A 26,943-nucleotide genomic window follows, 5' to 3' on the forward strand; every position below is an offset into this window, starting at 1 on the left:
TAACATGGCTGTGCAACCACATTCCTCCTCTCGGCTTCTAAAATTCCCACCTGCATTATATATAAATCTCCTTAAAGGTTCCGTCTCTGCATGCATTTCCCGGGAGCTCTGGTGCATAGCAACTGAATCAGCATCCAGGCCTGCTTAATTAATAAAATGAGTCTGGGTACATCTGCAATCCTTCCAAGCAATTACGGCCTTTCTCCCATTCCTACATGCAATTCAGCCTGTTAGCGCGCGCGCACACACACACACACACACACACACACACACACACAGAAACCCACAGTGCACCAAATGATTATCTTGCCTTGAAAAAAAAAATCCTTTAAGATACAACTTACTTTGAAGGAGGCCTTTCGGTAATTTCTTTTTCTAAATTGTGCTTTTGCTTTGCTTGGTATCTGAGAAACCCCAGGCTTAGCACCAAACGGAGGCCTCATAGTTTTGTTGAATGGATTGTAACCTCAGGTCTGTTGCATAATCTCTCCCTGAGCATTAATTTTGCCATCTTTTAATGAAGATAATCATACCACTCCTATAGCATCGAGGTGAGGATTAGAGACACTATGCGTTAAGCATGTGGTGCATCACGGCTATAAAGCATATTCAGCATTTTGTACATCACACAAATGCTGGGGAGGAATAGAAACCCATCCTTTCATCCTCGATCTGCCACTAAGTTGTTGGCTAACCTCTAGAAAACCTTTTAACTCTCTTCCTTTTTGTGGAGATGTTAGCACGGACACCTGCAGGATTTTTTCAAACATTGTATGAGATGTTATAGATAAAAACAGGTTAAAAAGTAGAAATTGTTACTCACTTTTTAGAGCTTTGGGACCATTGTGCTTCCCTCAGAGTTAACCAAACTTTTCTTGCCCTGGGAAATTACCCCTCCTTGGCTATCAAATTGATAGGTGTTTCCATAAGAGCCCATCTTGTGTGGTTCAGGCACAGCTCATCTGTGGATTGCTCACATGTACATTCATTTCCACTCCAATTCGGTTCAGCAGGAGCATTTCCCAGCCCCGCTGGGGTCTCCCAGTACTTCTGAGAAAAAGAAACCCGCCCACGTCCGTAAATAGTGTTGTCCTGTCTTTTTTTTTCCCTAGGAAATGCTGCTCAAGTTCCCTTTTCTGCACCTCGAGCTATCGGGAACCGCGCGGTATTTATTTATTTATTTTGCTCATCCACTCTCATTGGAGGTGGTTTTCCCTCTCCTCATCTTTTGGGCCTGTCACCCTTTGTAGATCATTCTTATTAAGCATTAACTTGGTGAATGGATGAACGTCACTTGGGAACAGCTCTAGAATATTGCAAAACATAAAGCAGTCAGTGAAAACATCTGCAAAACTTGGCAATCTACTGTGGTTTCAATGAGCTCGGGGCCAAGTCCTTGACAGGCCTTGAGGTCCTCAGAGAATGCAGTGCAGGGAAGATTTATTTGGGGAAAGGGCGAGAAATGTCACTTTGTACTTCAGGTATGAAGTAGAATCGGTCAGCATTTGCAAGCATGAGTCATTGTCTAATCTTACCCTTCACAGATGTCGTCTAAACTGCCCTCACCCTGATTCCAACAAGTCCTTGCGGTGCTTTGAAAGAGGCTTAACACCCAGGGCCATCCCTTGAGGGGCTTGGGGAGCCGGCACCCTCTGGGCTAGCCCCTGATCTCTGGGTTCCACTGACCGCCCTGTCTTTCCCACCACCTCTTGTACCAGTGGCCTGGCAGGGGATTAGGTCCCACTCTCCACAGTCACCTCCTTCTGAGACCACCCAGTGTTCTGGGCTCCAGCTTTGGGGCCTCCTCTGTGGCCACCCAGTCAGCTCAGGGAGGCCCTGACTGGCAGCAGGAGTCTGACTCCCCAGCCAGCAGCCAGCAGGCCTCCTGTACCCACTGAGAAGCAGCAGAATTAAAGCAGGTGGGATGGCGTGGCTTCCATTTTTGCGTCCCCAACATCGCGCATGGATTACATACATATTTCCAGAGTGTGGCTTTTACTCTTGGCACTTTACACACTCATTTAGGGCAGGAAGAAAAATTGGGCCCCTTTCCTAGCAGTCAATTTCTGAATAATTCTAGGGCTTGGGTCACAAAGTGATGCTATTTGGGGTCCACGAAGGGGATGTAGGTATTTGGATCTTTCTTTTTTTCCCCTGGTCTTATAAGGACAAAGTTTCATGGTTGTGTTTCCTTTCAACTTCAGACTTTGAGATGTTGGACCCCCTTTTGCAATCACTGATAAAACATCACCCCACATTTCAGAGTATTTACTTCAGAACCAAGGACAGTTTTTTGTACCTTATAAAATCCAGTATGCATTGAATGTCTAATTTGGCCGTCACAGCAGAACTACATAATGACTTTAATGGGCCCTGAGCACCTTTCCTTTTGTGGGCTCCTCTCTCCATATAAGTAAATAAGCAAGGAAGAAAATAAACAAACAAGTAAATAAGTAAAAAAAAAAGAGAAAGAGAGAGAGAGAGAATTAGAATTCCAAACGTCTGTGTTGGTGTAAGACAAGTGTAATCCAGGCTGAGTTCATTACAAGTATTAGATTCATTATTTTTCTGACTTAAAAGTGAAAACAATTTCAGGACCCCTAAAAATATCATGGGTCCCAGGCACTCTTCCTGCTGCACCCAGTGGAGAAGTCAATCTTGTACTGAGGCTGCCTGAGGCAGCTTATGGGTTGTAGTGTCTTTGCAACCTGGCCTGGAGCCCAGAAGATTCCCAGTGCCTGCACTGTGGTGAGGAGCTGGTTTGAGTTGTTTTTCTATTCCTCTCTCTCCTTCCACACACACAAATCTGGACTTTCCTGAGGCTAGGGATCATGTCTTACTTATCTTTGAATCCCACCCTCTTACCTGCCTTCTTTACTTATTCAATACAAGTTAGTGGAATTAAATTAAATGTCTCAGGTGGCATTTCACAGCCACATCACAAAGATGGAAACTTAACAAGTCCTTCAGTCAGTAGAAGCCATATGCATGGTTTTATGGAGATAATCTAAGAGACAAACGATGGTGCTGTTTCTCTCGCTTTCTGACGACAGAATGGTGGAGACACATAAAGAAAACAACTGTCATCTGGTCAAGCCGTGAGGCACCCCGGTTAGGAGCAGGATTCAGAGCCCTTCAGCCTGACCTTGACCCCACCATCCCCACCTATCGGTTCCAAGGCTTTGGACAAGTTTTTTAAACTTTGTAAAGTTTTATCACTTTTGACTTGGGATAATAATAATAATTAATAATAATAATAATAATAGCAACCTCATTAAAAGAGATAATACATGTAAAGATATTAGGACATGACACGGCCTGGTACATAGATGATTCAGTATAGTAGCTCTTCTTAGTAACAATGGTCTTGTCCTGTATCAGTACTGAATTATCTGTATCTTACTGGTTCCATCCTTAGCTCCAGAAATTTCTGCCTATCACCTCAAACAGTGCGTGTTCAAAACTTAACTCCTTTTCTTACATCAAAACACACATTCTGTGTTCTTTTCTCCTGTACTCTAAGCTCACTGAAGGCCTGTCAGGCCTGTCTGTGCCTTTGCTCTTTGTTTTTTCTAGAGCCTAGTCAATTGTCTTTATAGGAGGTGTGAGATAGTTACACAGTGATGTTAGCTAAGTGACTATAGCCTAGAGATGTGTAGTGCTTGATTTTCCGCTAGAAGTGTGGGGGAGCTGGGGTTCATGGGGGATCTGGTTAGCACAAATTTCTATGGCATTGAGGGTTTTCCATCAAGCTCTATCATATACACCCCTTTGTTGCCTCGGTGCTGGGAGACTTACCATAGAGAGACAGGTACAAGTTTGAGGAAGCAGAAATAAATCTGGAGGCAACCTTTTTTCAGAGCACATTGGAACCACACAGAGCCACTAGATGAAAGACTGTTCTTAAAGTGAACCTGAAACTTTGTCAATGCAGGGATTAAAAAACAAGAATGTCTCGATGCGGTAGAATAACATCTTTGATATTTTAGGGGACATATGAACTGACTTTTAAAATCTCTCTCCTAGTAATCCTTCTTCTTCCCTTGCTTTCCCTCATTCTGTGCAGCCTGGAGGCTGGGTAGATGGCACGGCCACAAGGTGCACCAGACCAGACACCTCTTGCAATACCCAGAGAGGAGTCCATGCAGTGTTGTTTTGGGTTCCTGTGGTGACATAAGGAGACTCTTTCTCGATGTCCAGAGCTTTATGTCCTGCAACTGAAAGGGGACGATGTCCCACTTTGGTGGCACCAATCTTCACCTCCAAATGGAGCAGTACATCTACAAAAGGAAAGGTGATGGCATCTATGTCACAAATATGCAAAGAACCTGGGGGAAGTTTCTGCTTGCAGTCTGAGCCACTGTTGATGTCAGTGTCACGTCCTCCAGGAATACTGGCCACCAGGCTGCGCTGAAGTTGGCCGCCACCATGGGATCTGCTCCTATTCCTGGCCGCTTCACTCCTGGAACCCTTATTAACCAGATCCAGCCTCGAAGGAGCCAAGATTTGTGGTAGTTACCAATCCCAGCCTCTCACACAGGCACCTTATGTTGCCCTGCCTACCATTGCCTTGTGTAACACAGACTCTCCTCTGTGCTATGCGGACATTGCCATCCCGTGCAACAACAGACCTAGTGGGTGGTAGAGCCTGAGGTCTACTTCTAGAGACATCCTGAAGAGATTGAGAAGGAAGAGCAGGCTGCTCCTGAAAAGGACAGGACCAAGGAGGACTCTCAGGGCAAATGGACTGTTCCAGCTCCCTGGTTTACTGCTACTCAATCCAAGGTCACAGACTAGTCAGTGCAGGTGCCCTCTGCGCCTGTCCGGTGGTTCCCTCCTGCAGCCTGGAACGTTCCGCCTGCCACTGAAGACTGGTCTGGAACTCCCACTCAGGCCACTGGAAGGTAGGAACCATTCAGTCTGTTCTTCCACAGACTCTTAAACAGAAAACGGAAATAAGGTTGAAGGAAATAAACACTTAAAAGAACAAAAAGAAGAGAGAACTGCCTCTTACCTTGGTTTTCCAAAGCCTGAACACACTACAGGTATTGTTTCGTGCCTCCAAGCATACGTGAATGTACAGGAAATTTCCCTGAGGGAAAAAACCCTCAAGAATGAAAAAGGATTTCCCCCTCCAGCTTCTTTAAAAAAAAAAAAAAAACAGTCCCCAGGAATGGGAGTGGAGTCCCAGGATGGCTGCATGAGAAGATGCCCTGACAGTTTTCTGGAACAGAGTCTTAAAAGTCAAGACCCCAGGGGCTCCTGGGTGGCTCGGTCGGTTGAGCAATCGACACTTGATCTTGGCTCGGGCCATACTCTTGTAGTTCCTGAGATTGAGCCCCATGTCAGGCTCTGTGCTGACAGCTCAGAGCCTGCTTGGAAATCTCTCTCTCCCTTTCTCTCTCTCTGTCCTTCCCCTACTCGTGCATGCTCGCTCTCTCGCTCTCAAAATAAATAACTAAACTTAAAAAAAAAGTCAAGACCCCAAAGAGAGATTGCAGGTGGAGCTGGAACCTGGGGGAACAGCAGAAAGAACTTATTTCTATGTCTCTCCTCTGTGAAAAGAGCCTTGACATGAGGGGATATGCGGACAGTCTCACTCAGAGCAGATGACTCAGGGACTAAATCCGCACACCACCCCAACCCTCCTGCCTCCATGTAATCAAGTTCATGGAATATCAACACCACTCTGGGAAAAATGGGGAGAGAAAACCTAATTCTAAGGGGAATTAGAAGACCTAATTCTAACAGGAACTTGAAATAGGAATAAAGTTATGGAAAAATTGAAAAATTTAAAAGTGTATCGTTCTTAGACCACTGAATTTGTGGATGAGACTCATTCTGGCTACAGTAGCAGGGACCCATGTCAAAGATGCCAGCCCCAGCAGAGACAATCCCCCAGGATGGCCAGTGGCCTGTACCCAGAGAGAAAGAAGAGGAAGCTTTGTCTCTCACAGCCAGGACTGGGTGGATTCTATTTGACTATTGGACTCAAGATTTTGGTGCCTGATGTGGGCACCACCAGGTGATAAGCCTCCCTATGTGATAAAGAATGCTGGGGCGCCTGGGTGGCTCAGTCGGTTAAGCATCCGACTTCGGCTCAGGTCATGATCTCGCGGTTTGTGGGTTTGGGCCCCGCGTTGGGCTCTGTGCTGACAGCTCGGAGCCTGGAGCCTGCTTCAGATTCTGTGTCTCCCTCTCTCTCTGCCCCTCCCCCGTTCATGCTCTGTCTCTCTCTATCTCAAAAATAAATAAACATTAAAAAAAATTAAAAAAAAAAGAAATAAACGTTAAAAAAATTTTTTTTAAAAAGAATGCTGCTCAGCCTGTCTTATTTTGGACCTGTTTTGCTGCCTGACACATAGTAGGTACTCGATGTTGAATGAATCAATGAAAGTCTGAGCTTCTCTGGAGCTTTCCTTTCTCTTGTTGCTAGAGGGGAGTCGAATTGTTCCTCTACAGCGTCGGATACCAGAGCCGGTATTGATAGTTCTGGCCCAGGGCTACTCAGATGCCACAGAGGACCGACTAGGTGACTCATCCTCCAGGACTGAGTCCGATAGTTTGGAAGCCCTTTACCCCCAGCTGTTGCCAAAACACCCTGTTTTATAATGGCCTGTTGACTTGACTTTTTCCCTCCCTAGTCTGTAAATTACTGGAGCATGACAAGTATATCCCTAGCACAATGCCTGGCAAATGTTTGCGGAATTAAATGATAATGTGCTAAAATCACGCCAGATGAGCCTGACGAACCAAGGCCAGGCAATGGCTGCACAGACGGAGCTCAGTGTCATCAAGAGGCCGTAAACTGATCGTCTCTGATCTGTGCTACTTACTTTTCACAAGGTGCTTACGTTGTTAATAACCTCTATTTCTGAAGTGTCTGAATTTCCGATAGGAAACGTCGATGTCAAGCAAGCCGACCTGGGTCAGAGCAGCAGGCTGAACGCCCAGGGGGTCGGACAATATCTCTGCTCTACTGCCCACCAAGGTGCAGAGTGTCATGGGAGAGAGAGGGGAAGAGAGGAGCCTGTGCTTGTCCTCACTAGATGTCTGAAGCTAAGAGAGGAATCATGGAGCTCAGCACACAAAATGCAGCAGAGTAGATGTTACAGGCCCAGGGAGCTGCGGGGTTGCAAGAGGGATCTTGTGGGACCTAGCTGGTCCATTCCCTGGGGAATGGGATGATGCACAGGTGCCCCCTGGTGGTCTTCCTGAGAACTTCGAGGCTCTGAAAGCCCGGTGGTCTCCAGCAGAGAATGGCATGGCCACCTGGAGAAGCAGCACCACCCGTTAGGCAAAGAAAAGAGTCAATCGGGGGCAGAGGAGCCATAGTGCCTTAATTAAGTGCCTGACACTGTGGGATGTCTTCTTAGTGAGTCTGTGCCCAGTTAGTCTATGTGGATTGATTTTGTGATTACATCTTGAAGTCCAGCCGCCAGGAGCCTTGATAAAATCTTTACATCTACGTTAATCAGGGAATCCAGGTAAGCACCATGGAGCATTTACCAGATGCATCCAGCAGACGAAAGCCTCCACCGAGGAGATCAGTGCACCCAGGACCAACATTAATTGTCAAGTTCAGTAGCCAAAAAGGGCTGAGTGGTAAGGATGGAACTGGGGAGCCGGGTGGGGCCGGCATGGACATGCCTGGAGAACTTGCTGAGAAACTACGGAAGCCAGGTGCTGGAGAAGAGCACAGACCTCATTCCTGAGCTCTCGGCAACAGGATGGCCTCCTATCACAACCTGGGGGAGGTGGGGTCCGAACCCCGACTGCTGCCGGTTGGCTGAAAGAGCATCGAGACTTTCCCAATGAAGCAGGAATTATTTCACAGATTAGGACTTATTCTATGGGAGTGAGGGGGAGCTCAAGGTTCCTTTCATCTCCATACACAAATGAATCACCCCATTTTTGCAGCAGGTGGTTATGTGTTATCTTAATGAGTCGTGTTTAACCAAAGGGGTTTTAGATGGCAAGGTATTGCATGGTTCATAGGTGGACAAGACATGTGGGCAGACGATTTTTTTCTTACCATAAAACAAATGGGTTAAAAATAAGAATGATTTCATACACTGAGCCCTGTTCAAGAATCTGGAGCCCAAACGATCATGTAGTCTTAAACTGTTTCATTACAAAGTCACAGCTTCTGTGCCTCTAAAAGTTACCAAAGCAGCTGTTTTCAGAGTGTGGCTCAAAATTTCTCTTCAAAAAAGCACACAGTAGTTAACCAAATTAAAGGTTTAAAAACATGAGCGAACAGTACTTTGCCTCTTCTAACAGTCACATACCCATTGAATGGACAGCTACAGTGAGGCTTTTAGGATCTGGCTAGATGTTTCATGATAACTGAAATGGGGAAAGAACAAAGGCAACCTGGCTTCCTTTCACCCGTTCACATCGAGGATGCACGTTTCACCATGTGGGGGCCTTACTCAGTGCCCCTCAAATACACGGCTACAGCAAACATACTTTCTTCTGGCTTCTTGGAAAAGACAGGCTTTGAGAAGTGATTCCTGAGAAAAGCAATACCCCCCAATGAAAAACTGGTCATAAAACATAAAAGAGAAACTCCCCTGCTCTCAGCAGCAGTAATGCGTTTTCTACTGTATCCTGCCTTCTAAAGGCTTCAAACAGTGAAAGAGCCGAATTTGAAACATTTGCCACATTAAGGCAAAATTGAGCTTAGCCAGGATCTTTATGGGTCTTATAAATATTTATACTTAATAACATCTGGGCTGAGCCTTAGTTTCTAGGCTCATGTTTGCTGAACGAATCTCTCTCTCTCTCCCTCTCTCTCTCTCTTTAAATGAGAAATGATGTCGGGGAGGACACCTTTAGTTTGGTATTTTACAGTTTTTGTATTCGTTTCTCTTAGTATCTCACAAGAGCCAAGCCGGGTCTGTGTGATTTATTCATTTTATTGCTAATCAAGAGGCACAAAGTGAAGCAGAATGGGAGAAAAGGGGCAAATCGAAGGTGTGAGGTCTCCCAGGACCAGCTCACACAGCTGAGGGTTGCACAATTATCTGCAAATGTCAGGGCCCCAAATCTACTTTTGCCCGAATTATATGATTGACTGTCCCAAAGGTCCCGAATTTCCCCTAAATAATTGCATAATGTCCGTACTTTGTTTTAGCTGAGGAGACGTAGTCACAAAAGTGAAACAAATGTGGTTGATCTCTCCGGGTTCTCCAAAAGCTTTTCAGGAGGTGATTTATTCGTTTTGGACAGGTCAAAATCAGCCATGTTTGCGTACCCAAGAGAGCCAGTACGTCTTTCAAGATCAAAGGACAAAAATGTGTATTTCAAAAGACAAAAACGTGTGACTGCAAATGAAGTCCACCCTCGATTTTCTGCACAGGGAGAAGAAAAGGCTGTTCAAAGCTCACTGTTGTTGGGTTTGGAAATGGGTCTGTGCTCCCCATCAAATCCAACGCTTTTAAGTTTTGGGGACATTCCCTTCCGGCAAAGCAAAGCGAGGAACCTTGTAAGGAAGGTGCCAGAAAGAGACGGCCTTTCCCATCTCTTCTCTTGTTTATACCTCAATAAAACCCGGGCGGGAAGCGGGGCTCTCTTGCAGGCTCTGAAAGGTTTCAGGAAAAGCTGCACTGCCCTCTCAAATGTCCCTGGAGCAAAAATGGCAGCCTAATTTATGTTGCGAGGGCCTTCCCCGCAGCGATGAATGCTGCAGACAGAGCCGGCACGGAGTACAAGAGACCTACACGTCAGTGAAGTGAGGAATTAAAACGTTAGCGTTTCCTGCGGAAGAGGGAGCTGTCATCTCGGAAAATAATTAAACGGTGAGTGGCTGTCAATGGAGTTGAAAGATTTGCCTCAGGTGAAGCCAAGATGCAGGTAACTGATACGTGCATGTGGCAGTCACACACCCATAGATCCGAGGAAGGCTATCTCGATTCAGAGAGGTGAAGTGACTTGCCCAAGGTCACTCAGGAATTCGCTTCTCCAGGTGGCATCCCATAAAGAGTCCCTGGCACCAGTATCCCCGCTGCATGGCCTCGAATTCGTCCCACAAGGGTTGTCCTTGTTTTGTGCTCACCAATGAGCACAAGCGCAAAACTTTTGGCCTTTTCTAACGCTAGGCTCCCTCCGGGTGTCACATCAGCTCTTTTGAAACAAGAGATAAGCCCGCACACTATTATTAGAAGCAAATGGTTTGAGAAAGGCCTTTTTCCCACCCTCAGCCTGTCATCCGAAAGGTGACGGAAAGCAAGGGTGAAACAGAAGATAAATGTCCCGGCTCCTTGACTTGGAAGTTGGTTTTCGTCCAAAGGTAGAAGAAGCCTTTGGAATGAGACAGCAGGTAGAATTACACCTCATTTTCCTAACGATACGGGCACTATAATAACCTTGGAAAAGTAATCCTCAACATGATACCCACAGGAATATTTCTAATAAGTAATTTGAAATCATATAACAGGCCGGCTGTGGTGCAGCGCAAGGGAACCGTGAGGAGATTAGATTTATTTTCTCGTGTTTTTCTAAATGAGGCCGCGAGGCAGGAAGAGGGGCATCGCCCACTTAATACTAATACTCTGACATTGTGTGACTATGTTCTTAGGCCCGCGTCCAAACGGTCCTCAGGCTGAGAGAAACCAAAGCTGAAAGCTGAGAAGCACCAAGCTCTGAGGCTGAGCTCTTTCGGCCGCTTTCGGAAAATTGAATACGCGCAGGATGGCTAGTGCATCCTGTGATTTCTAAAGGCTGGGGACTCCGGGAATGCGCTGATGAAAGGAAACCCCAGAGGGAATCGGCGAGATCTAGCCTTTGAAAGAGAGACTCACACTGCAGAAATAAAACAAATGATTTTGCTTAGAGCAGTTAAAAGAAAGCAAATGCTACTTTAATTTTTGAGGTCCACAGAAACTCATTATGCAAGTTAGAGAAAGGGATATAAAAGACTTCCAGTTGAGAATTTTAAACATAACAAAAAGTGGCATTAGTAAAATATGAGGTCATGGCATCTGGTTGAAGAAAGACTTAAATGAATAGTTTTCACTAACTGGAACGGGAACCCTTCTAAGACATGACTCTTCAGTCGGATGCACTGTCCGAAGGCTAGCTTCCATTTGTTAGGCACTTTCTAGGTGCCAGGCACTAAATTGGGTGTTTTACAAGCATTGTCTTGGTTAAGTCTCATGAGGTGGGAGTTATGCTCCCCATTTTCCAAATAGGGACGTTGGGGTTCAGGGAGGTCTGGCCCCCAAGGGCGTACCATTGGCATGTGAAGTAGCCAGCGTCCAAAGCCCAGGCCCGTGTCCTGCCAATACGCTGCCCTGCTTCCTAGAACGCGTCTCTCTCCCCCACCGAAACAAGAGGCTAATGTTGACCCCCATGCCTGACCCAGTCTCAGGGGAAATCCTGGGTCCTCCTCAAAAATCTAAGGTGACCGGCCACCTGGGAGCCCCATGCTAATGGTAGACTAATAAAGAGCCGGGCTCAGTAGGTTTACCACAACAAGTATTTCTAACGTGTCATCAGAATCAGATAAGAAGAAATGACGAGGCAGGCGGTCATTCTACGTAAGGCCCAGAGCATGAACCAGAAAGGCCGGGGAAAAGATGTTCACACCAGACTGAACCCAGACTGAGAAAGCAACAGAGAAGAAGTCTATAATTAGGAGCAAGTTGTTCATTCAGGGAAAGCAAAAGGGAGCATTTTCTGACAAGCCTTGGTGCCAAGACCAATATTATCTTTTATTAAAAAAAATAATTGATGGTGATACAAGGCTTTTACGGATCCAAATTCACCATGACCAGGAGAAGAACAGGGGGTGGGGTGAGCAGACGAAGATAGCAACCAATTTCAGTAGCCTGGGGAAGGAGAGAAGAAGCAAATGAAATTCAATATTCCAGAAGTGAAAGCCCAGTGCTTGTAGAGAACAAAAGAAAACACGCCTAATGGAGTAGAATAATAAAGAGAATGCTGCACATTCATAGAGTATTGGGTCCTTCAAAGATCTTTGCAAACAGTCAGGAGGGAATCCATTGCCATACACCTGTGAGGCATTATTATTTGCAGGGCGCTCTGTAGTGACCCTGGTAGAGCTGACAATGTAAGAAAGTAAGGACACAATGACTGCATTCCCAGCCTTGATGGGATTAGGCTCCAAAGCCACCTGGTAAGAGCACAACGCAGCAGTGGGGGGGACCCACAGCCTGGGTGCTCTCTCTGCTGGGGGGTGGGGAATTTTCGGTGTGGTCTCGGGAAACATGAGGCCACTCTCCCTCTTCTCTCTCCACACTTTCTCTGTGCAGAATAGGTAAGGGTCGGCTGTGCATGGTTACCAGTCAGTCGGATATTTTTCATAGATGACCAGTTTTCAGAGAATGAGACTATGCTTAACGCAATGATCTATAGACGTTTTGATCATAAGCTTATGTGATTGTAAAGGATGTAACTTCTGGCATATTGTAACAGTTGACAATTCAAGATATAATCCATTAGCGCTTTTAAATGTGTCCCGTTGGATAGTTTAATACCCTCCCAACATGTATTTAAAAACAGAAGTACAAACGCTTGTATTTCCCTTCTAGTTCCTTTTAAGACCCATCAGATTGCATTATATCTTTGTGCCTGCCTTTTACCATTGCTCTTCAATGGGATTCTGTGATAAATGTGTGTGTGTGTGTATTTGTATATTTTTAAATTTATAGGCTTAAAATTTTTTTCTGGATTGAGATATTATTATAATTATTTAATAAACAATTGACTACAACCATATAAATATTTCACAAATTTTAAAAAATAAGCATAAGCATAAAACTAGAATTTTTTACTGGACATATGTCTTAATGAGTTGAAAGGCAGTTTTTGACATTTTGACTTGTTCCTGTCTTTAGTGCCCTGCAGGTTTCTAAACCTGGGACAATACACAACCAAGGACATTTCTGTTGTGGTGGTTTGTTTTTGGTTTTGTGTTTCTTATAAAAATAGAAGAAGGAGCGGGGCGCCTGGGTGGCTCAGTCGGTTAAGTGGCTGACTTTGGCTCAGGTCATGATCTCTCGGTCCGTGAGTTCGAGCCCCGCGTCGGGCTTTGTGCTGACAGCTCAGAGCCTGGAGCCTGTTTCAGATTCTGTGTCTCCCTCTCTCTGACCCTCCCCCATTCATGCTTTGTCTCTCTCTGTCTCAAAAATAAATAAACGTTAAAAAAAAATTTTTTTTTTAATAGAAGAAGGAGTATTGTGGCAGGTGAAATGACAAAGGGGGAAAACATGGGCTTGTTCTCAATCGGTTTTTAGCAGAGAGAATTCATGGAAGTTGAGGAGTCAGAGATTGATTTCCTTGAAAGTATCTGCATGCAGGGACCAGATGGAAAGACTTGGTTACAGGGGTTGCAGGGAGATGCGTCACATTCCTCAGTTTGAAGATGACTGTGCCAAACTCTACTGCGAGGACCCACATGTCCTCCTTCTCTGGGGAGTCAGAGGCCCGAATCTTACAGCTCAGGGTGAAAGTGGAAACGTTAGCCAAGCTCACTTTACTGCTTGCTAACTGTGTGGCATCTGCAAATAATAAACCTAGGTCCGTGACCCTCAGCTGCCTCTTCTTCAACGTGGGTTGCTAAAGCTGCTTCACCGACAAGGCTACCGAAAGGATTAAGTGACTCATGTATAAGAGTGGATATGAGTTACCTTTCCTACTACAGAAATATTAATTTTTGGAATTTAGCTACATGGACATGTATTATTTTCTCCATAACGCTTAGGGACAAAGCACTGCCCACCAGTCCTCTGCTACTAGGACTGAGTCAGTATGACTCGGAAAGAGAATAGTCACTTTGTGTGTCCACATCCTTCTGTCTTTACTGCATTTGACAGGGAGCCAGCTCTGCCCTCAGCTCCTTCTCTCTGGGGTTCACCTTCTCCTCCCTCTTCCTTCTTGTTCTTATAAACACTACTCATGCTGTGGAGGGTGGAGCATGTTGGGTATACTGAGGCCTGGGATGGTCAAACTTGAGGCGCCATCTTGGCAATCTAACAGTTTGGGCCTCCCGTCCAGCTGGAAAGGCATCAGGGGCCCTGCCGGCCCTGTCTCCCCTTGAAAGGTCAGAGGAACCCTTCCTGGCTGAGAGGAAGCTTAAGTTTGGCAACCCGGAGAGTGTAATTTAAGACCCTGGGCTGTGGAGTCAAACAGATGCAGGTTCAGATCCCAGGTTGAGTTACTGACTAGCTGGGTAACCTGAGTAGATCATTTAACCCTTTGAAGGCCAAGGTAACTGTCCCTAAAATGTGGTTGATAGTGCCTGCCACTTACTTCATAGGGTTGTTTGGAGAATGTAATGAAATGAAGCATGTAAAAACACTAACACAGTGCCTGGCCTAAGTATGTATTCAGCAAGTACTGGAGGTTCTAGCCAGGAAAACTAGGGAAGTAAATGAAACGAAGACATCCCAGAATGGAAAGGAAGGAGTAAAATGATCTATATTTGCAGATGACATAACTACCTCACCCTATTCCCCTGATTTATCCCAGCTAACCTCACATTTGAGGTAGTACCTCTTTCAGGTAAATTCTAGAGGGAAATTGCGAAAACAATGCTAAAACACAAGAACTACCTGTCCTTCTCTTTCCTTAAAATTTTCGTGTAACTCGTAAGCAAATCAAGTGGCCAATCACTCTGTCCTCAATTTTTACTGGCTGAGATAAAAGCAGGCCCTGCAGAGGTTATGAAGCCGATGGCATACCTTAGTCTGCTCCCAGGCACCCATCCCGCCAGCAGGAGACAGGGAGGACATCTGGATTAGTGACTGCCATCTTGCTTGGGTTTGGTGCTAGGGCTGTTAATGGGGAATGGACCCTGTAGCGAGGTGAAGACCCCTACTGAGGGGGTGTCGCCTGAGGCTTCCTGAAGTGGGGTTTGGAAGCTCAAGGCAGCTGGTGCTGAGAAAGTGTCCCATAGGCCCAGTCAGGTGCACCACATACCCCACAGGGACGTTGTCCCTAACTGCTCCCCACCCCCCTGACCCAGGGGAAAGTGCTAGAATGTGAGGCCCCTGAGGGTAGGGACTTTGTTCATCAGTGTATCCCCAGCGCCTAGAATGGCACTGTCCAAAAGAAATATAATTTGGGTCACATGTGGGATTTAAAATTTATTCTAGTAGCTGTATTTATTTATTTATTTATTTATTTTTAAAGTTTATTGATTTACTTTGAGAGAGTGAGTGCAAGCAGGGAAGGGCAGAGAGAGAAGGAGTGAGAAAATCCCAAGCAGGCTCTGTGCTCTCAGCATGGAGCCCAAAGTGGGGCTCGATCTCACAACTGTGAGATCATGACCTGAGCCAAAGTCAGGAGTCTGATGCTTTACTGACTAAACCACCCAGGCGCCCCTTCAGTAGCTACATTAAAAAAGTGAGGAGAAACAAGTGAAATTAATTTTAATTTATATAGACAAATACATCCATACTTTTATCATTTAACTCAATGTATCTAAAATACTATTTCAACATGTAATCAATATAAAACTATTAATGAGACATTTTACTTTACTTTTATTTTTGATGTTTATTTATTTTGAGAGAGAAAAAAAGAGACAGAGCATGCACGGGAAGGAGCAGAGAGAGAGGGAGACAGGGAATCCCAAGCAGGCTCCAAGCCGTCAGCACAGAGCCTGACATGGGGCTCGAATCTCGACCCGTGAGATCATGACCTGAGCCGAAATCAAGAGGGGAGCCTCCCAGCCACCTCATTACTTCCCTTTTTGTGCAGTCTTTGAAATCCACTATTTTACACTTAGAGTATATCTCAGTTCACACTAGCCACATTTCAAGTGCTCAATAGGCACATGGGGCTAGTGGCTATGGTATTGTAGCCATCACAGACCTGGAGCAATTGCTGGCCCATGGCAAGCACCCTGCACATGGTTAAAGACTACAATTAGGGGCGCCTGGGTGGCTCAGTCGGTTAAGTGTCTGACTCTCGATCTAGGCTCAGGCCATCATCTCGAGGTTCATGAGATCGAGCCCCACTTCGGGCACTGTGCTAACGGCGTGGAGCCTGCTTGGGAGTCTCTCTCTCTCTCTCTCTCTCTCTCTCTCTCTCTGCCCCTCTCCCGCTCACGTGCACACACATGCTCTGTCTCTCTCTCTCTTTCAAAATAAATAAATACACTTTAAAAAATATTTAAAAACAAGACTACAATTAAATCAGGGTCTCTAGGTTTCCTAGGGCTGTGGGAACTTGGAGGCTTACAACAGCAGAGATGTATTCTCTCAGCGTTCTGGAGGCTGGAAGTCCAAGATTAAGGTATCAGCGGGGTTGGCTCCCCTGGGAGGCTTACAGGAATAATCCCTTCTCTGCCTTCCTCCCAACTTCTGGTGGCAATTCTGGACATTTTCTGGCTTGTAGACACATCACTCCAATCTGCTTCTGTCTTCACATGGACTTATTTCCCATGTTTTTCTGTGTCTTCTTCTTTGTCTCTTATAAGAACATTCTTATTAGATTTGGGGTCTACCCTAATCCAGGATGATCTCATCTTGATCCTTGCCTTAATTATACCTGCAAGGACCCTTTTTTCTGAATAAGGTCACATTCTGAGTTTCCACAGAGACATAAATTCTGAAGGGTGGGGTGGGGGGAATTATTCAATTCACTATAGGAACCTAAGCATTTATTTAAAACTTTAAACTAATTTATTTAAAATTAACATTTTTACATTAAAAAATTAATTTAAATTAAAAGTATTAAAAAACGTTTTTTAATGTTTATTTATTTTTGAAGAAGAGAGACACAGAGTGTGAGCAGGGGAGGGGCAGAGAGAGAGGGAGGCACAGAATCTGAAATGGGCTCCAGGCTCTGAGCTGTAAGCACGGAGCCTGACAGAGGGCTCGAACTCACCAACCGTGAGATCGTGACCTGAGCTGAAGTCAGTGGCTTAACTGAAAGAGCCATCCAGGCACCCCTATATTTTTAATAGCTCCTGGCTGATTGCTCTATGCAGTAGGCTAAGGAAAGCATCACATTACCTTATTGAATTCTCAAGAGCCTTACAAGGTGGAATTACTACCTCACTTTTACCAAAGAGGGATCTGAAGTTGGGGATTAAAGTAATTTGCCCAAGTTCTTGCAGCTGGCAAGTAGCAGCGCTTGGACTTGAACTCAGGTCTATATGACTAGAACATCCATATTCCTATGACTTGTATTCAATTTATCTCATGTCTTCTGGGTATGTGGATTCCTATTAACTGCCCCACTTAAAAGTCCTTTGTAAAAATATCTCCTAAATTTCTAGTCTTCTGGTCAGTGGCTGCACATCATTGTGCACATTTCATATTTTGTCAGGTCTATTCATTCTGTATAAGAAGCATTTTTACCATTGTGTAAAGATGTTACCATTGTTGTAACGGGCTAAGAAAAGGACTTGTTATGTTTCTAACATTGAGGAGATTATGGGGAAAGGAGAGACTGAATTCAGTCATGCCTTTGGCATTCCACCGTCTGAAAATCATCCTCAGATCTGGGAGTAATAATATTCAGAGTTTGAGTCCAGACGTGGAAACAGATCCTGGGACAGGGTTGTGAGGAAATGCTTGTGACATGGATCCAGTGTTCTGAGGCAGGACCTCAAGATTACCCCACTGGAGGGAGCATTTGTTGATCCTTCCCTCCAAATGTGTGCTTGGTGTGTAATAGACAGAGACTCACAGGACAACTGGGAAGGCGAGTCCAGATAATTCTACTTGTGGGGGGATGACCTGGCAAAAAGCATTCCGCTGGGAGATGGGGCTACTCTGGGTCTTTTTTCACATACATGTGAGAGTAAACATAGCTCTCTTCATCATTTCCTGTTATTTATTCCCAGAATTTGACTTCCCGAATAAGTAGAACAACCCGCGCAATGGCACTGGGCATGGCCACCACAATGGCAAGGGCGAGAGGGGCAGGGCTAAGGCCAGGTCAGAATTGTCTTTTGGTGAGCCAGAAGGCTGCTGCCAGCTATCAGCCTAATGGCCGAGTGCAGTGGCGTATCACTGTCCATTGTCCCTTCTCTCCCCCAACCCAGAGGAGTGCTGACCTGGGGCACTCCCAGAGGAGTGGGGCCCCGGGTGTCACTGACCTGGAGGAACAGAAGTCTCCTTACTCGTATCAGCAGCCACACTCGGCAGGATGAGGAGGATCTGTCTCACTATGACATTTCCAGGCCCAGGCTTGGTGTCTACACTTTGACATTTGTCTTCAAATTTGGTGGATGGGGCCTTGAAAGTCTTTGGATTCTGTGCCTCTGCCATATCAGGACAGAAGGCCATGGACCCATCTAACGCATGTGTGCTGTGGTAAAAAAAACAAAACAAAACAAAACAAAACAAACAAAAAACAACACTAAAGCGAAAGCAAAGAAAATCAACCTAAAACCCAACTGCAAACAAAACCCAATGTGTTGTGCTACTCCCTGAGTAAACTGTAACTCCATGACTGTGGCTACACTGGAAAATATTCATTTTGTGGTTTAAAATGTGGATTCTTATTTGTTTTTTATTTTATTTTATTTTATTTTATTTATTAAGTTCATTTAGTTATTTATTTTGGCAGAGACAGAGAGAGTTCGAGCAGGGGAGGGGCAGAGAGAGAGCAAGAATCTGAAGCAGGTCTGCTGTCAGCACAGAGCCTGACGTTGTGGTTGAACCCACAAACTGTGAGATCATGACCTAAGCCGAAGTCAGGAGTCAGAAGCTTAATAACTGAGCCACCCAGGAGCCCCTTATTTGCTCCTATTCTGAGCATCTATTCTGAGCCACATGAGTGCTACATGCTCTGTGTCCCCCACCCCCTGATTCATATGTTGGAACCCTAACCCCCAATATGGCTGCATTTGGAGAAGGGCCTCTAAGGGAGTGATTAGATGACATCAGGTCATAGGATGGGGCCCTGATCAAATAGGATTCGTGTCCTTGTGAGAAGAGACACGGGCAGCGAGTGCCCTCTCCCCCATCCCCGCTCCATGAGCACACACTGAGGAAAGGCCACCCCGCAGAAGAGCTCTCACCAGACATAAACTTGCTAGCAACTTGATCTTGGACATTCTAGAAAGTCCAAGTATAAAATTCTCTGAAAAATAAATGTACTTATTTTTATTTTGAGAGAAGTAAGTTTCTGTTGTTAAACAACCCAGTCTGTGCTATGGCTATAGCAGCCTGAGCAGATGACTCCAATCTGAGAAATGCCGACAGGCAGGAGGCTGGGCGCTGAGCAGCTGGAGACTGTTGCCTAGTCCTGTATCCCTGATCTGACTCAGCCTCAGCTTCCTTATGGGTGAGAGCACTTGCAGGGTTGCTGACTCTAACCCCCGACCAACTGAGATGCTTGCAAGTGGGAATGTTCTGGACGAGGCTTTCTGACCCAGGGGTTGCACTCAGCAACCTAAATTCCTCTTACTTCTGCTCCCTGGGGAGAGAGATGTGGATTTTGATTTTCCAGGTGAGTTCTGCTAACATGGGCAGAAGGACTATGCTCTCCAGGCTGCATGATTTTATTTCCCTCTAGACTCCCATGTAAATTAGGTGCATAAAATATTCTCTCAGGTCCTTTCCAGATCGAAAACCACTTTCTCTCTGCTAGTATTTCTTCTTAGTCATCTTTGTAAGAGACATCATCTTTTAAGGGGGAAAAAAAAGTCCCCACACCAAAACAAAACAAAACAAAACAAAACAAAACAAAACCAACCACATGAGAGCAGAGTTTTCCTGAAATACTGAGGAAGTCCAGTATACAATGGTGTGTGGGTGTGAATTGACCTGAAAACGTGAACATTGCTGTGCTGGGTATTAAGAATACAAAGACAAATAAGATGGTCCCTACTTTCAGAGGTTTAGAATACACTAGAAAACATTCAAATAATTAGCATTCCTTTTTTATTTTAAGCTTTAAAAAAAAGAATGAAGTACAGTAATGTTTTGTTCTACCTTTCCCTACCTCATTTATAAGGACTGCCTCACTGGTAAGCCTCTGAAAATAATAGCAACAAATGAACAAACACCCAGTGTGTTTTAACAGACCTGAGCAAGTATCTGGCTCACATTCTGAGTGCAGGCATTATATACCTGTATTAAGTCAACACACGTTAGTATACAAACTTATCTAGCGCACATAGCTAGGGCTCATGAGAGCCCAACGTTATTATAGCTACTAACCCCAAAAGCTACTTGCCATTTTGGAACTAGATAGGGGTGGTGGTTGGATAACACTGTGAATGTACTAAATGCCACCGAATTGAACACTGTAAAGTGGTTAAGTTTGTGTTATGTGAATGTCACTTCAATTTAAAAAAAGCAACAATGCCTAATTGCCACTTGAGTCCTCTGCTGGGGTAAGAAGACTTAAACACCTGAGATTCAAGGCTGAGCATTGCTACCAGAAAGGAAGAAGGAAATCACAAGGTCAAGGCCTGAAGGTAGCCGTGTTATCAGTGCCGGGCCTCATGTCCAGTAAGAACGGAAGCAGGGGCAGGCTGCATCCACACCAGTCTGCAAACATCGAGAAAGCACAGTAGAGAGGTTAGAACCCTAGGTCCCAGAGGACCATCAGACAGAGCCCGTCCTTATCCGGTCTGGCCTGCACCTGACCACACAGCTCACTGGGTGTCCTATGTGGCACAGGGAAATTTGTAACTGTCTTGATTATTGCTATCTGCCTCTCGCAGAGTTACTCCTTAGTGTTTACCACGCAGTAGCACATTTCTCTCGTTTCATCACTCTTTTTGCCCAGCCTATAGCATTTCCTAGGTCTGAAATGGCTGGCGATATCAACGTAAGGTTGCTCTTATCATATTGTTGTTACAATTTGCCCTTTGAAGGCCTTCTGAAAATGCCTTTACTTTAAAGCGCAATGCTTTATTTTCACACCTATCTCCCACCTCCTTCTTCCTCTTGGATGCCTCCCACCTGGGGGATTAGGCCCTGGCAATTTAATCACCCAGCCTCCTTGACCTAGTGTTTATGGCCTGTGTAACATAATTTCCTTTCATGGCATCACGTGTATTTTCTGGCCAACTTGTTTTGTTTCTTCTCTTCTATACAATTGTGGGAAGGCAATGGAACTAAGACGGCTTTAAGCTGTTGTTTCTTTTCTTTGAGGGAATGTTTGGGCTTTCTTTTTAGCTCCCTGAACTGCTCATTTCTTTCTGGTTCAACAACATTTACTTGTCCGAGCTCACAAAAGGAGCCTTTTCTCCTGTGTTGGTCTTCTCCTTATTATTCACACTCTGATGTTTTGCATGTTGATGTGTCGCCCCTCCACCCGCCCCTCCCGCCCCCCCCACCGCGGGAAGTGAAGGGGCTCTTGTTGGGGTTTCGCGTGTTTGTTTCTTTAATCTTTGTTCTTGACAGCCACTGTGCCCTAAGGGTGTTCTGTGACTGTCAGTGGATCCACGTGCATTTAGGTTTGTGGCTGCCCTTTCAGGACATAAACCACTGGATCTGCAGTTCATAACCTTATGTCACTTGCTGGCCTTTTGAATCTGGGCTCATTTCTTTTTTTTTTTTTTTAACCTTTATTTATTTTTGACAGAGAGAGAGAGAGAGAGACAGAGCATGAGCAGGGGAGGGTCAGAGAGAGGGAGACACAGAATCTGAAACAGGCTCCAGGTTCTGAGCTGTCAGCACAGAGCCAGACACGGGGCTTGAACCCACAAACCATGAGATCGTGACCTGAGCCGAAGTCGGATGCTTAACCGACTGAGCCACCCAGGCACTCCTCTAGGCTCATTTCTTAATAGCTTTTTACCACAGTTGTGAGACTTCAGTAAGGTTATGCCTGTGAAGTCATAGAACATACCTCTGGGAGATAGTAGGTTTTTGATAAATGTTTGTTGGATTTAGAGTAAAATTATTTTCATCTCATGAAATATGTTCTCTGAGCTGAATCTCTGAATTTAAAAAATGCACACAGGGGCACCTGGGTGGCTCAGTTCGTTAAGCGTCTGACTCTTGGTTTCGGTTCAGGTCATGACCTCATAGCTTTGTGAGTTCGAGCCCCACATCAGGCTCCATGCTGACAGTGCAGAACCTGCTTGGGATTCTCTCTCTCCCTCTCTCTTTTCCCACCCCCCTCCCCCACTTGAGCTGTCTCTGTCTCTTTCAAAATAAATGAATAAACTTAAAAAATGCACTTAAACATGCACTTAAAACCAAATAAGAAAAGTCATTTATTATGGTGGGAACATAAATTGGTACTTTTTTGGAGAAAAATTTTACCACAATGTATCAAACATATTAAAAATATGTAAACTCACTACAACAGCAGTTCCAATTTGAAAAATTTATACTAGGAAAATGGTGGATCTGCACAAGGATTTTGCTGTGAGGATATTCACAAACACTTGCTTGTATTCACAAAATATCGGAAACACCTAAGTGTTCATCAGTAGGTGATAGTTTAAAAAATCATGATCCATCCATAAAAGGAATAATATACAACTATTTTAAAAGGTGTTGTAAAAGAATACTGAATGACAAGCATGATATGCATGACATTTTAATTGAGAGAAGAAGGTTAAAATGTACTTGGATGTTTAATAGACAAAAATTAATCTTGGCTATTTAAAAAATACAAAGTCCTGATGTCCATCCATTTGCCAAACCTCCTTTACCTATAGCCACGACCACAACGAAGGGCAACTCCATCCTTCCAATTGTTGAGGACAAAACTTTGGAGTCATCTTTGGTTGTCAGAGCCCACATCCAACCTCTCTGGATACCCTTTGACCCATACCTTCAAGGTGTACCCAGAATCTGAGCCTCACCAGAGTCATTACTACCGTCCTAGTGCAAACCACCATCATCTCTCAGCAGGATCAGCACAAGAGTCTTTCCTTTGGTCTTCTTGCCGTTATGCCTTCTCAACACAGCAGCAGAGTGACCCTGGTAAGGCATTAAAATACATCGTGGAGCTCCCCTGCTCATGAAGCTCCCCGGCTCACTCAGAGTCAAACACAAAAAATGACCTACAGAGTCATCCACACTTCACTCCTCCTCCTTACCTCTCAGATTCTTTTCTCCTTTCTCTTTTCTCCTTTCCCTTTTGCTCTCTCCACCACAACACACTTCTCATATCTTGAACATACCAGGCAGACTCTTACTGTGCACAGATATCTACATAACCCCTCCCTCAGCTGCTTCCGTCTTTGCTCAGACCTTCTGAGTGACCTTGACTGCCTTACTTAAAACTGCACCTTGCCCCTCCACTGCTAGCACTCCCAATCACCTTTCCTTGTTCTATCGTTTTCCCGTAGACTCTGGACTTTCTATTTGCCATCTTTCATTGATCTATGATGCACTATGATTTCTACAGTTAAACATTTCTGATACTGAGATACAACTGACAATCACGATGTCTTCCAACTGATTGGCAGGTTTTTTCTTTTGTTTTTATTTTTTTATTTAAAAAATTTTACAGTAATCTCTATGCTCAGTGTGGAGCATAGATCTCAGACCTTATGACCTCGAGATCAAGGGTCGCAGGCTCCACCAAGTGAGGCAGAGAAGCGCCCCACTTTTCTCTTTTGGAGTAGCGCATAGGATGATGGTGCATGTTACAGTTGAGGGGTGATGGATTGTTTGCAGAAATGGCTGTGATTGTTCCCTCCTTTGTATCCACCCCTCTTTTGTGGCTCCTCTATTTCCTTACCTGCCTGATGTGGTGGCTTGCTTCGAGAAAGATACTACAGCTGGGGAGTGCCTGGGTGGCTCAGTCGGTTAAGTGTCCGACTTCAGCTCAGGTCATGCTCTCACGGTCTGTGAGTTCGAGCCCCGCGTTGGGCTCTGTGCTGACAGCTCAGAGCCTGGAGCCTGCGTCGGATTCTATGTCTTCCTCTCTCTCTCTGCCCCTCCCCCACTCATGCTCTGTCTCTCTCTCCCTCTCAGAAATAAATAAACATTAAAACATTTTTTTAAAAAATTAAAAAAAAAAAAGATACTACAGCCAGAATGAGAGGCCAGCTCTGAGCCTGGTCCTCAAGAAGCCTTGTGTATGTTTGCTCTCTTTTGGAATTCTGCTTCTGCCATACGACAGCCCCAAGCTAGCGTGCTGGATGATGACAGACAAATGGCCCAGGTGCCTCTATTGCCCCAGTTGACAGCCAGAAACGCTGAAAGCAGAGGTGCCCGGCTCCTAGGGAGCTGCTGGTGAATCAGAGGAGTAATCTCAGGAGAGATCACAAGAACCGCCCAGCCGAGCCCAGGTGAAAGTGACCCGCCGCACAGTGACTTATGCCATGGTTTGTCTTTGATGCCTTTTATTAGGCAACAATAACTGATACCAGTGGTGTCTGAAATTCAGTGAAATACAGTAAATAATTTTCTTATTATGCTTATAGTGTATTTCCGTCCAAGTAAAATATAAGCTTCATGAGGGAGGGAGTTTTGCCTCTTGTTCTACTGATGTGTGCATCTCTTCCATCTAGAAATCTCAATAAATGTTAGTTAACTGCCTCAAATGTGTGTAAATATGGGATAATCCTATTTTTGTTAAAGACCAGAAGCAACATGCTTATGTCATCATGGTAGTTATCTCCTGGTGGTGGAATTACTGATGTTTTTACCCCTTCTTTTGGTTTACCCATAATGTCTAATTTTCAACAATGAACATGCATTTCTTTTGTAAAAAAGAAAGAAAAAGAAGAAAGAAAGAAAGAAAGAAAGAAAGAAAGAAAGAAAGAAGAAAGAAAGAAACCATTTGGGATGTACTTAAAACTTTCAACAATAAAATTGTAACTCATCTAATCACTACCCTTAGGGAGATATACCTCCTCACTGCCGTGGTGTGGGTTTCAGTGCTTTTATGTTTGTGGCATCTGGGAGTTCTAGGGTTAACGATACAAGCATTTTCACCGCCAAGAGGAAAATATCAACTCTGAACAACTTCCTGCTTTATGGGTCTATTGAAATTGTTGTTACCCAAAACTCTTCCTGATCTGCTATTTCAGTTTCACATATGCTAAAATTTAGTTAGCACCTCTCCTTAATGTTAACTGATCACTCTGGTTCTTATTTGCAGCTATTAGCACATCGAAATGATGTCTCTTGGTTTGAGAATCCAGACACCCACCTGTATTTACTTTTTTTGTACTAAGAGTTAGCATTTATTTGTTGAACATCCTTTCTACAGAACTTTATTAATGCCCAGATTTACACTAACCAGGTTGAAGAGGGTAGCAGGGCTAACACACCACATGCTATTTGTTCACTATTGATGAATGTTCATTACTGACAAACCTTAGCCAGTGTGTGGGCACAAGAAATGTTATTTCTATTTTAATGGAAAGGCTAGAGTGCTTTTTTTAAATTGAGGTATAGTTGACACACAACGTTAGGTTAGTTTCAGGTGTATGGCATAGTGATATGACAAGGCTATGCTCTTGTTCTCTGCTCACCACAAGTGTAGCCACCATCTGTCACCATATAACACCGTCACGATACCAGGGACTATATTTTTTTACCCTGTACCTTTCATCCCTGTAACTTACTCATTCCATAACTGGGAGCCTGTACCTGCCACTCCCCTTCGCCGATTTGTCCAACCTCCCCACCTCCCCCAGCAGCCATCAGTTTGTTTTCTGTATTTATGGGTCTGTTTCTGCTTTTTGTTTGGTTGTTTGTTCACAAGTTTGTTTGGGATATTTTTAGATTCTACATGTAAGTGAAATCATAAGGCAGTTGTCTTTCTCTGGCTTATTTCACCTAAGGGCTACAGTACTTTATAACATTTGATTTGAAAGCTCTCTCTCCTTCACTGACAATCCAACTGCTTATTAAGGCATTCTTCCTCCCTGCATCCTGCCATCCTTTCGCCCCAGAATATTTGCTAAGCCCTCTTCTTTTTAGGTGCAGTGCTAAGTGCTACAGAGAAAAACACGGGGGAGAGACGGTGAGAACACTGACCTTCCAATAAAGTGAGACAGGCATGCAAACACATGCTTGCCCTACAGCGAAATGAGTTTTACTGGTGAATAGTATGGAATAGTACAGCGGTGCACAAAGCAGAAATGACCCAGTTTACTTACTGCAGGTGGGGGTGGGAGTGGTTGGCAAAGACTTCACTGAATGGAGATGCACCAGTGGATCTTACAGGATGACTAGAACTAGACTGGGTGGAGGGATGGGGTGTTGGGGGAAAGAGGGGGCCAGAGGCAGCAGATGAGGCAGGAGAGAGAGAACAGGGACATAAAAAGTCTTCCTTTTGAAAAATAACAGCTTTACTAGGATATAATGGTTTTAGCTGAGGGCAGTGGCATTTCAGTGTCCATTGTCTCTGGTCCCTCCTAGGGCTGACCAGTGGGGCCCCAGTGTCACTAACCTGGAGGAGCATTCACCAGTTGTGCAGAAGTTCCCTCACTCAAATCGGCAGCTGCTCTGGGAAGATCTGTCCCACTTCACATATCATAGAAGTCACCCTTTTAAAGTGTGCAATTCAGGAGTTGTTAACATATTCGTAGAGTTGTGCAGCTTTTACGACTCTATCATTTTAGAAGGTATTCTTCATGCTCGCTTCGGCAGCACATATACTAAAATTAGAAGGTATTCTTCATTTCCAAAAGAAACCCCATACCTGCTAGCAGTCACTGCCTATTACCAGCTACCCCTAATCCCTGGACTTGCTCCTTCTGGATATTTCATATAAATGGAACTATACAATATGGAGCCTTTGGTAAGTAACTTCTTTTATAGTGTGATGTTTTCAAGATTCATCTGTGTTGTGGTGCAAATCAGTACTTCATCTCCCATTATGGCAGAATACTCTTGATTGTATGGTAGATCATATTTTATTTATCTGCTCATCAGTTAATCACATTTGAATTGTTTCCACTTTGGGGCTATTACGATTAATGCTGGTGCGAACATTTGTGTACAGGTTTTTTTGCGAACGTTATGTTTTCGATTATCTTGGGCACATACCTAGGAGTGGAAATGCTAGTTGTGTGGTAACTCT

This window comes from Acinonyx jubatus, chromosome A1 (assembly GCF_027475565.1).
Source record: "Acinonyx jubatus isolate Ajub_Pintada_27869175 chromosome A1, VMU_Ajub_asm_v1.0, whole genome shotgun sequence".
In the NCBI taxonomy this organism is placed as follows: Eukaryota; Metazoa; Chordata; class Mammalia; order Carnivora; family Felidae; genus Acinonyx; species Acinonyx jubatus.